Raw genomic sequence first — 9,117 nt, forward strand, 5'->3', positions numbered from 1 at the left:
GCTATGAAAAACTGGATTGGACCTAATTGAGGATGGCTGTGAATACCCGAGGCTGCCCCAATTAGGACAGATGTGATCACCTAGGCCATCCTCATGATGGTAGTCCTAATATTATACCTTGGCTGGATTCAGAGAGCAAAAATGTGAATGTCTAAGGTGTCCCTGACAAGGACTACTGTGAACGCCTAGGCTGGCTCCCATGAGGATGGCTGTGAGTATTTGAGCAGGGCACAATAAGATGGCTATGAACACTGGGGCTTGCCCTGAAAAGGATCACTATAAACGCCTGGGCTGGGCCCAATGAAAACGACTGTAAACACTGGAATTGGGTCAGCTGAGGACGACTGAATGCTTAGGCTGGACCCAGTTAAGAGCTGGGAACTTCTGGCTTGGGAATAATGAGGATATCTATGAAAACCTGGACTTTGCCCAGAGAGGATGACCATGAAAACCTGGGCTGACCCCTAGCAGAAGGGCTTGGAACACACTGGATGGCCTCTATGAGGGTGGCCAATAATACCATGGCTAGCCCTGATTACCACAGTTGTGAACAAATTGACTAGTTCTGATGAGGATGGCTATGAATATCGAGGCTGGTGCCAATGTGGATGGCTGTGACCACCTAGGCTGGCCTTAATGAAGACCACTGTGAACACCTGTAAAGGCCCAGATGAGAGCACCTATGAACACCTGGGCTGCTCCCAGTGAAGCTAGCTATGAACACCTGGGCTGGGCCAAGTGTGGACAATAGTGAAAACCTGATTTGGCTCAGATGAGGATGGCTGTGAACACCTTGCCAAGCCCCATGAGAGTGACTGTATAATACCTTGGCTGATACCAATTATGATTGTGAACACCTTGGTTGGCACCAATGAGGATAGCTGTGAACACCTCAGCTGGCATCATGTGGATGGCTGTGACCACCTAAATTGGCTCTGGTGAGGACCTCTGAAAACTTAAACTTGCTTCATTAAGGCCAGCTGGAAACACCTGGGCAGGTCCTCAGGCAAATGGCTCTGAACACCTGGACTCTCCCCAGTGAAGACCACTATAAATAACTGGGCCAGGACCAATAAGGAAGACTATTAACACCTGAACTGGGAGCAGATGAAGGCAGCGAACACTTGTCCTGATGAGGACAGCTGTGGTGAGCACCTGGGCAAGGCACAGTGAGAACAGCTGTTAACACCTGGTCTTGGAACCTGTGAGCATGACAGTGAACACGTATCTTAGCCGTGGAGAGGATGGCTATGATCATCTAAGCTTGGCCCAATGAGGACAGCAGTCAACATTTAGGCTGGCCCCAATAAAGACAGCTATTAACCCTTTGGCTAGGTCCCCATGAGGAGGACTGTCAATAGCTGGCCTGGCTCAGAGGAGGTTGGCTGTGAGGACCTGTGTTGGCTCAATTGAGGACAGCTGTGAACACTTGTGCTTAGCCCAGTGAGGCTAGCTCTGATTACCTTGGCTGGCCATTGTTAGAATAGCTGTGATCACCAAAACTGGGCTGAAGATGGTTGAAAACACCAGGCAGAGCTAATGAGAATGGTTATAAATACTGGGTTTTGCCCATTGAGGATGGCTGTGAGTAACTGGGCTGGCCCTGTTTAGGATGGAGTGAAAACCTGGGCTGGGCCCAGTGGGGTCAGCATTGAACACCTGGGCTGAGCTTGATGTGGTCGGCTGTGCACACCTTGGCTAGGTCCAGTGAGGACAGCTATTGACACCTGAGCAGGGCCTCAGTGAGGAAAATGATGAACACCTAGATTAGGACAACTGAGGATAGCTGTGAACATCTGGGCTGAAGGCAATGTGGACAGCTTTTAACACCCAGGCTGGCCCCAGTGAGGATAACTTTGAACACCTGGGCTGGCCTCAATGAAGCTGGCCCTGATGAATACCTGGGTTGCCTCCCATGAAGATGGCTAGGATCACCTGGGCTAAACCAAGTGAGTATTGCTAGGAACACCTTGGCCGGCCTTAATGAGGACGACTGTGAAAACCTGGGCTGGACCCAATGAGAACAGCTGTGAACACCTGAGGTGGGCCCATTGTGGACAGAAGTGAACACCTTTTTTAAGTGAGTGATTTGGTGGCTAAACCAAGTGAGTATTGCTAGGAACACCTTGGCCGGCCTTAATGAGGACGACTGTGAAAACCTGGGCTGGACCCAATGAGAACAGCTGTGAACACCTGAGGTGGGCCCATTGTGGACAGAAGTGAACACCTTTTTTAAGTGAGTGATTTGGTGGCATTTAGCATTTGCCTCTATGTAGTTCCAAGACATTTCCATAACCTCAGAAGGAAACCCCATACCCATTAAACAGGTGCCTAGCACTCCCTCCCCTGGCCCCTGATAACACGCAGTCTGCAGTTCTGTCTCTGTGGCTTGGCTTCTTGACATTTCATCTACATGGACCTTTGTCTGGCTTTTGTCACTCAGCATAAGATCTTCAGGGTTCTTCGCTGCTGTCAGGCATGTGCCAGCCCCCCTTCCTGTTGGGGTGACTTGTGCTCCATCATGGGTTGGACATGTGGGTGCTTTCCACCTTTTGGCAGTCGTGAAAAATGCTGCTAGGCACATTCTTATTACAAATATCCAAGTCCCTGCTTCCAGTTCTTTTGGGTAAATGCCTAGGTCACAGGCATAATATTGGCTGCCAAACTATTTTCCACAGTGGTTGAATCACATTTCATTTGCAGCAGTGGTGCAGAGGGGTCATCATTTATCAGGTCCTCACCACCATGTGCTATTCTCTGTTGTGGGTCTAACCTGGCCATCCAGTGGGTGTGCAGTGCTATCTCGTTGTGGCTTTGGTTTGTCTTTCCCTGGTGACAGTGCCGCTGGGCATCTTACCCTGTGCTTGCTGGCCAGTTGTCTGTCGCTTTGAAGAAGCTTCTTTTTGAGCCCTCAACCTGGCTGTCTCATGGGTGTCCTGTCATGTGGCTGACTTTACTGTCACATCTGTACCCACGGCTGTTGAGAAGTGGCTTCATCTCACAGGTGGCTGTCCTGCAGTGTAGCTGACTTTGCTGGCACAGCTGTACCCAGGGTTTCTTAGAAGGAGCTTCACTCAGGGGCATCCCTATCAGTGTCTGAGCCCCAGGTCCCTTGTGGGAAGGATGTGGGTTTATCTGTGTCCTAATGGGGGCATTGAGTCACCATACCCTCAGGTACCCTGAGAACATTCTCAAAAGACCTGGACTCAACACATTGAATGCAAACATCCTGGAAGCAATGATGTTACCACTTACATGTGAGAAGGGGCTGATGAGGAACCCCCTTATAAAGGATGGGAGGAGGGGGAAGGGGCTAGGGACCCTGAACTCCACTGATGAGGCAGGGCTTAGCAATATGGGAAAGCAGGGCTGCCCTCTCTTGCTCAGTCTCTATCTGGACTCTAAAAATAACCAGGCAGATGTGGTGTGAGTTGATTACTGTCATTGCTGTGGTGCGATGTCATGCTGCTAGCCCTGGAGCCACCTTCCTGGGAGAGTGGTGCTTGCACCTAGGCAGCTCTGGAGGCCAGCACAGGGGTGGGCTCCTATAAATCTGATTGCTGGGGATTGGAGAACTGGCATCCATAGGCATACACTCCAAAGGCAGAGGCATGGGTTGGGCTGTTCTGCCTTGCCTTTGGGCTCCCAGGGAGGAGTTTCTGTCCCCATTCACAGCTGGGGACAGAGTCAGAGAGGTCTTGTTTCCGGCCATGGCTCATAAGAAAGGGGTGCAGAGGCATGGGCTGGGCTGCTCTTCCTTGCCTTTCTGCTCCTTCCTGTTGCTGAAATCGCTCCTTTGGACTAGGCTCACATCTTCTTGCCTCATGGGTTAGTGGCCTAGGAGGACACTTGTGGTTCTGGTCCCATGTCCTTCACCCCAAGAGGGGCCACCTAGGCTGGAGCCCATCCTGATTTCCATGATGCCCACAGTCCTGCTTCTTAGCCCCTTGTCAGAAGTTCATTAGGTAAATACTCCTGCACAGACATCACACAGGCTCAAAGGGCATCAGAATCTCAGCTGACAAGAGCCTCAGCATCAGGTACAAAGCTTTCATTTTACACATAGGGAAACTGAGGCCCAGAGGGAGGCAAGAGTTTTCACACATGGGGGTGCAGCATCAGTTGAAGATTTGGTGCTACCACCCTTTCCCACACAGCCACCTCACATTGGGTTTGGATTTCTTTTTGCTCCTGAAGTTGAGGTCTCTGAGGTCTTTGTTCCTGAGGTTGGATAGCAGTGTCCAGATGCAGGTGACGTGTGCCCCCAGCAGTGGGCTGTGCCCTGGGCTTGTCTGACCCCTAGTCTGTGCTGGGTTGGAACCTTCTCCAGAGGCTCCCAGCTCTCTTTCCTTCACCCTCCACCCCAGCAGACCCTCAGGCCTTTTTTGTGCTCACTCCCTAAGCTCCCCTTGGACTCTGCTACAGAGTCCAAGGCAGCCCCACCTGGGGACCTTGGCTGCCACTTCACCCCCATTGCTCCTCTCAGCCTGTGATGAGAATATGTCCAGACCCCTCCCTCCCTGAGAGCTGCAGTGGGTCTCCGAGGAGCCCAGTTCCACCCCACTGGCTGCCTTGGGAAGGTGGAGACACATCTGATCCAGTCACTGGAGGGGGTGCCCCATGTGGCAACTGCTCTGCTGGGGCTGCCCTGACTCATCCCCAGCTGCAAGGCCCGTGTCACTGGTGTGCACAGGCACTCAGCCCTGTAATTGACTTTGTTACATCCACATTCTTAAGTGTTTGGTGACACCAGGACCTGGCAGGCCTGAGGGAAGGACCCCTCTAAGCTCAGTTCTCTCACTCAGCAGGGATGGGTGTGAGGCCCCAAGCATCGAGCATTGGAGAAACCACATCATCTGCTTCCCAAGCAGATGCCCTTTGCGGTGCCTGCTCCTGGCAGCGGACACTGCCTGAGCTAACTCCCCCATCTCACCTTCCTGGACCTTCACCTGGTTTTCAGGGCTCCTCAGCCACCCACATGTCACTGAAATGTCAAAGACTTTGTGAGGAAGCTTCTGGGGCACCTGCCTTCTAGAGGAGGCTGAGGACAGCTATGGATGGTTATTTATGGTGATGTTCTTGGCCTTGGCTGCAGGCAGGTGGGTAAGTGGCCCAGGATGGCAGCTCAAGATACCCCATCTTCTCTGCATGCCTGTCACCTACTGGAGGAACCCAGGCCACTGGATTCAGTCCTAGCTTGTTCTCTGTGTGCCCTCAGGTGGGGTACCTACACTGTCTCTGCCTCAGTTTCCTCCTCTGTGAGATGGGGATCCTAACAGGCCCTACATCTAACAGTGGTTTTAATGAAGTGCACAATGTGGGTGGAGCACCTGAAGCAGGCCCACTCTCAAGGAATGCACACGGACTCATGGTTAATGTTGAGAAGGAGCTGGGGCAGGGAAAAGGTGGGCAGGCCATTTCAGCTTCAGGTACCTGGGCTGACATATTGGTTTAAATTAGCATGTGCCTTGCTGAATGCACAGGGGATGGTTGCCCAAGCCAGAGGTACCAGAGTCAGAGCTGGTGATGCCTTGGCCTCGTCACCCCAGGCTTGGACCAGTGCGTAATGTAGTTGGCTAGGGGTGAGCTCTAGAGTCCTGCAGCCAAGAGGGCCTGGCGACCCACACAAGGTCATTCGCAGGCCACTAGGGTGACATGTCCTCTTCCAGCCAGGCCTCACTCTAGGGGAAAAAAAATCGGTTGTAACCTAGTTGGCAGTTTCCTTTGCATAGAAGTGAGAAGTAGCTGCTAGAAAGGCTGGTGATGAACTCCACAACAGCTGGGAAATCTTGTTTGAGCAGGTGTGCTCATTATCTTGGCCAAGTTGCTGCATTTTGGTTGGGTGGGTGTGGAAGTGTGAGTGATGGTCATGGTGCTGTTTGGGGCCCAGGCCCCTCAGAGCAGAAGACTGGGCTTGTGTGCAGAAGTCAGCCTTTGGGGGCTGACTCCCCCAGTGCCCAGTTTCTGACAAAACCTCAGCCATGCCCTGACACCTACCCACCCATGTCAGAAGGTTCTGTGAATTCTAAGGATCTCAGAGGCTCAGGTCCTGGTCACAGTTCCACCATGGGTATAAGAGGAGATTTCTGGGTCTCCATTTTTTGGCTCAGAATTGGGAGAGGGATGTCTGTGTTCACCAGTGGGTAGCTCAGGTGGAGTCTTGGAGGAAGACGCCCCCAGGAAGAGAGGACTATGCAAAGATGGTGCCATCCAGGCCACCTGTCCTGGCTGGTGGCTCAGGAGGAGAGGTGACTGGAGAGTCCCTGCACCCCACACTGGTCCCCTGCTCTACATTTTGGGAAGAAGGAATTTAAGTCTGGGACTCACGCTGCACTGTCAAGATCATGACAGTTGTCCTCATTGGACACCAGGGAGGTAGCTGCCCTTGGCATTTATTTAGTGTCCAGTGTATGCACTAGGCTGTCCATGCATCTTCAGGAGCCAGTGTTTTCTTGATGGTTTGACAGAGAGATGCTTAAATTGAGGGTACTAGGAATGGTACAGGCTGTCAGATTTTCCAGATGGAGGGACTGACTTGTTAGTGAAGTTGGGCTGTGGAGCCATGAGCTGAGGCAGTTGGCTCCCCAAATGAGGCTCCTGTGGACCACTCAGTCCAGCCTGCCCTAGGCCTTTGCTCCTCACCGGCTCAGTGCCGGGTATCAGGCCATGACAGGATGGGCAATCTGATGCCTCCTCATGCCCCTTTTCTTTTATGTAAACCATAAAAGAACACACAAGTGTGCTGTATGAATGCTCCAATAGAGATCATAAGACTGACAGAATGGAAGCTTTGTGACATCAAGGTACCAAATTGTAAACAACACCAGGCAAGGGTTGAGTCACACACCCCTAAACTTAAGGAATAAACTGTTCTGACTGCCACAGGGTTTTCTTTTTCTCTAGCAGCTAAATAAGCACTGTTAAAACCATGGTAGCTCAGCAACAGACGCTGACTAACTGGACCCCAACCCTTATTCTAGCAGCCATAACTACAGCTCTGATGGGACAGGAGACTGTTTTTAGTGACTTTCTTATATGAAGAGACTACCCGCCATGGACTGATTGTGGCCGGTTGATGAAGGCGGTGTACTTGCGTGCCTTGTGTCCTGAAAAGACCTTTTGAGGTAAAGATCCTAATGGTAATACATTTAAATATTTTCTTCACCCCAAAGCAAACATGGGTCATATGTTATATGCATGTTTGGTCTGTACATGTGCATCAGGACCACTGTCATGAATATTCATTTCTCCTCCTGTAACCTGCTGAAAGTTTCTATTTAGCCAGATTGTCCAGAGTAAAGCTCCTGCCCCGACTCCCTTCCATGTGCTGCGCCAGGCTCTTCCCTTGGAGGGAGACATGCTTCCCAGCCTGTGGGATGGCCCCTTTGTGGGTTGTATGTAACCTTTTATAAGAAATAAAGTTTCTTGTTGAGAAGAAGCTCTTTAGTTCAATTAGGTCCAATACCAAGCCTCAGCAACACATGATTTACCCACATAGCAAGCCTGCACATGTATCCGTGAATCTAAAGTAGAGGGAAAAAGCCCCCTCTCCATTTACAAATTCAAACATCATGTGATGGTTTAAGTTAGCAGAGTGGATGAAATGGTTTGTTCATAGAGCAACATTTCAGGTCTACATTACCTTTTATTACCTGTTACCCTGTAACACTGGTTAGTTTCCCTGAATGTTTGTATTTACTTGTCAGTCAACTTATACTGCCTATTGCAGAAGTAAAACCTACAGTTATCTTACCCTTGGCCTGTGCCGTAAAATGACAGGCCCTTTTTCACATATTTGAGAGGTATTTTGGGATTTTTAAACTGGAATATGCATGTGGCTTTTAAAACATGTTTGCAGTTTTCATGCTATTCTCCTTTTGAGAAGTGGAGTCTGTGCTCACACTCCCTGGTTAACCAGACTTGACACTAGTGCTTACTTTTCACTGGCAGATGATGTCGAAGTAATTTGTGTAACTTCTAAAATTATGTTAGAAATGCCATGAGCATATGCCTGCTTCAGTTGGGACACACACCAGTATCTGAATGTCCCAAGACTGCCTGCTGCTGGGAAGTCCGGTAAGTTCTCCAGCCAAGCCCAAGTTCCTCTGTGGACCTGAGCACGACGTCACATCCAGATGATTCCAATCCCCTGCTGTGGATTCCATCCCACTCCGTGAGACTTCTCTGCAGTCCCCAGACATCAGCATGCACAATAAGCTCTCTTTTCTGTGTTTTGCCTGAATTCCTGTCCCTGTGAAGCATTAGCAAATTGAAATGTTTCTTTTCTATCAGCATTTGGGGATATTAGTTTTTTTTATTAAAAAAAATCACAGTAAAGTCATCAGGAATAACACACTTGCAGGTCATTCACGAGGTACAGAAGAATGCACACTGAAATCTGGGCTTGTCTTTCCCTTTTCTGCAGCCTGCCACCTTCTGCCTCTGGAAGTAACAACAATGAAGCTTCTGCACATCTTTCTAGATTTATTAATTGAACAATCATGTAGTACTGACACCATGACAAAGCTTTGTAAAAGGGCTTTGACTATCAATGTAAAAGACTCATTTATTTTCATATACTGTGAACACTCAGGTGGCAGCAGGAAGGAAAGCTTTTATGCTCATTCCTTTGTATTCTTCCTAATATATTCTGTTTCTAAAAATTTCTTTCCCATTTTGGCATTAAGAGATATAAATCTGTTGTCTACATTTTTAGTTAAGTTTTCTCTCTCACACACACATATGTGTATATTTATATGTGTACACCCCCACATTTTTCTATTCAGTTGTTGATAATTAAAATTCTCCATTTTCACAGGTATGTTCCTTCCCAAATCCTGTTAACCACCCCTTCAATGAGATAATCCCTGAAAAAAAATTGCAGTATGGACCGCACATGGTGGTGCATGCCTGTAATCCCAGCACTTTGGGAGGCCGAGGTGGGCAGATCACGAGGTCAGGAGTTCAAGACCAGCCTGACCAACATGGTGAAACCCCCATCTCTACTAAAAATACAAAAATTAGCCAGACGTGGCGGCACACACCTGTAAACCCAGCTAATAAGGAAGTTGAGGCAGAAGAATTGCTTGAACCTGGGAGGTGGAGGTTGCAGTGAGC

This window comes from Cebus imitator, unplaced genomic scaffold (genome assembly GCF_001604975.1).
Source record: "Cebus imitator isolate Cc_AM_T3 unplaced genomic scaffold, Cebus_imitator-1.0 Scaffold908, whole genome shotgun sequence".
Taxonomy (NCBI): domain Eukaryota; kingdom Metazoa; phylum Chordata; class Mammalia; order Primates; family Cebidae; genus Cebus; species Cebus imitator.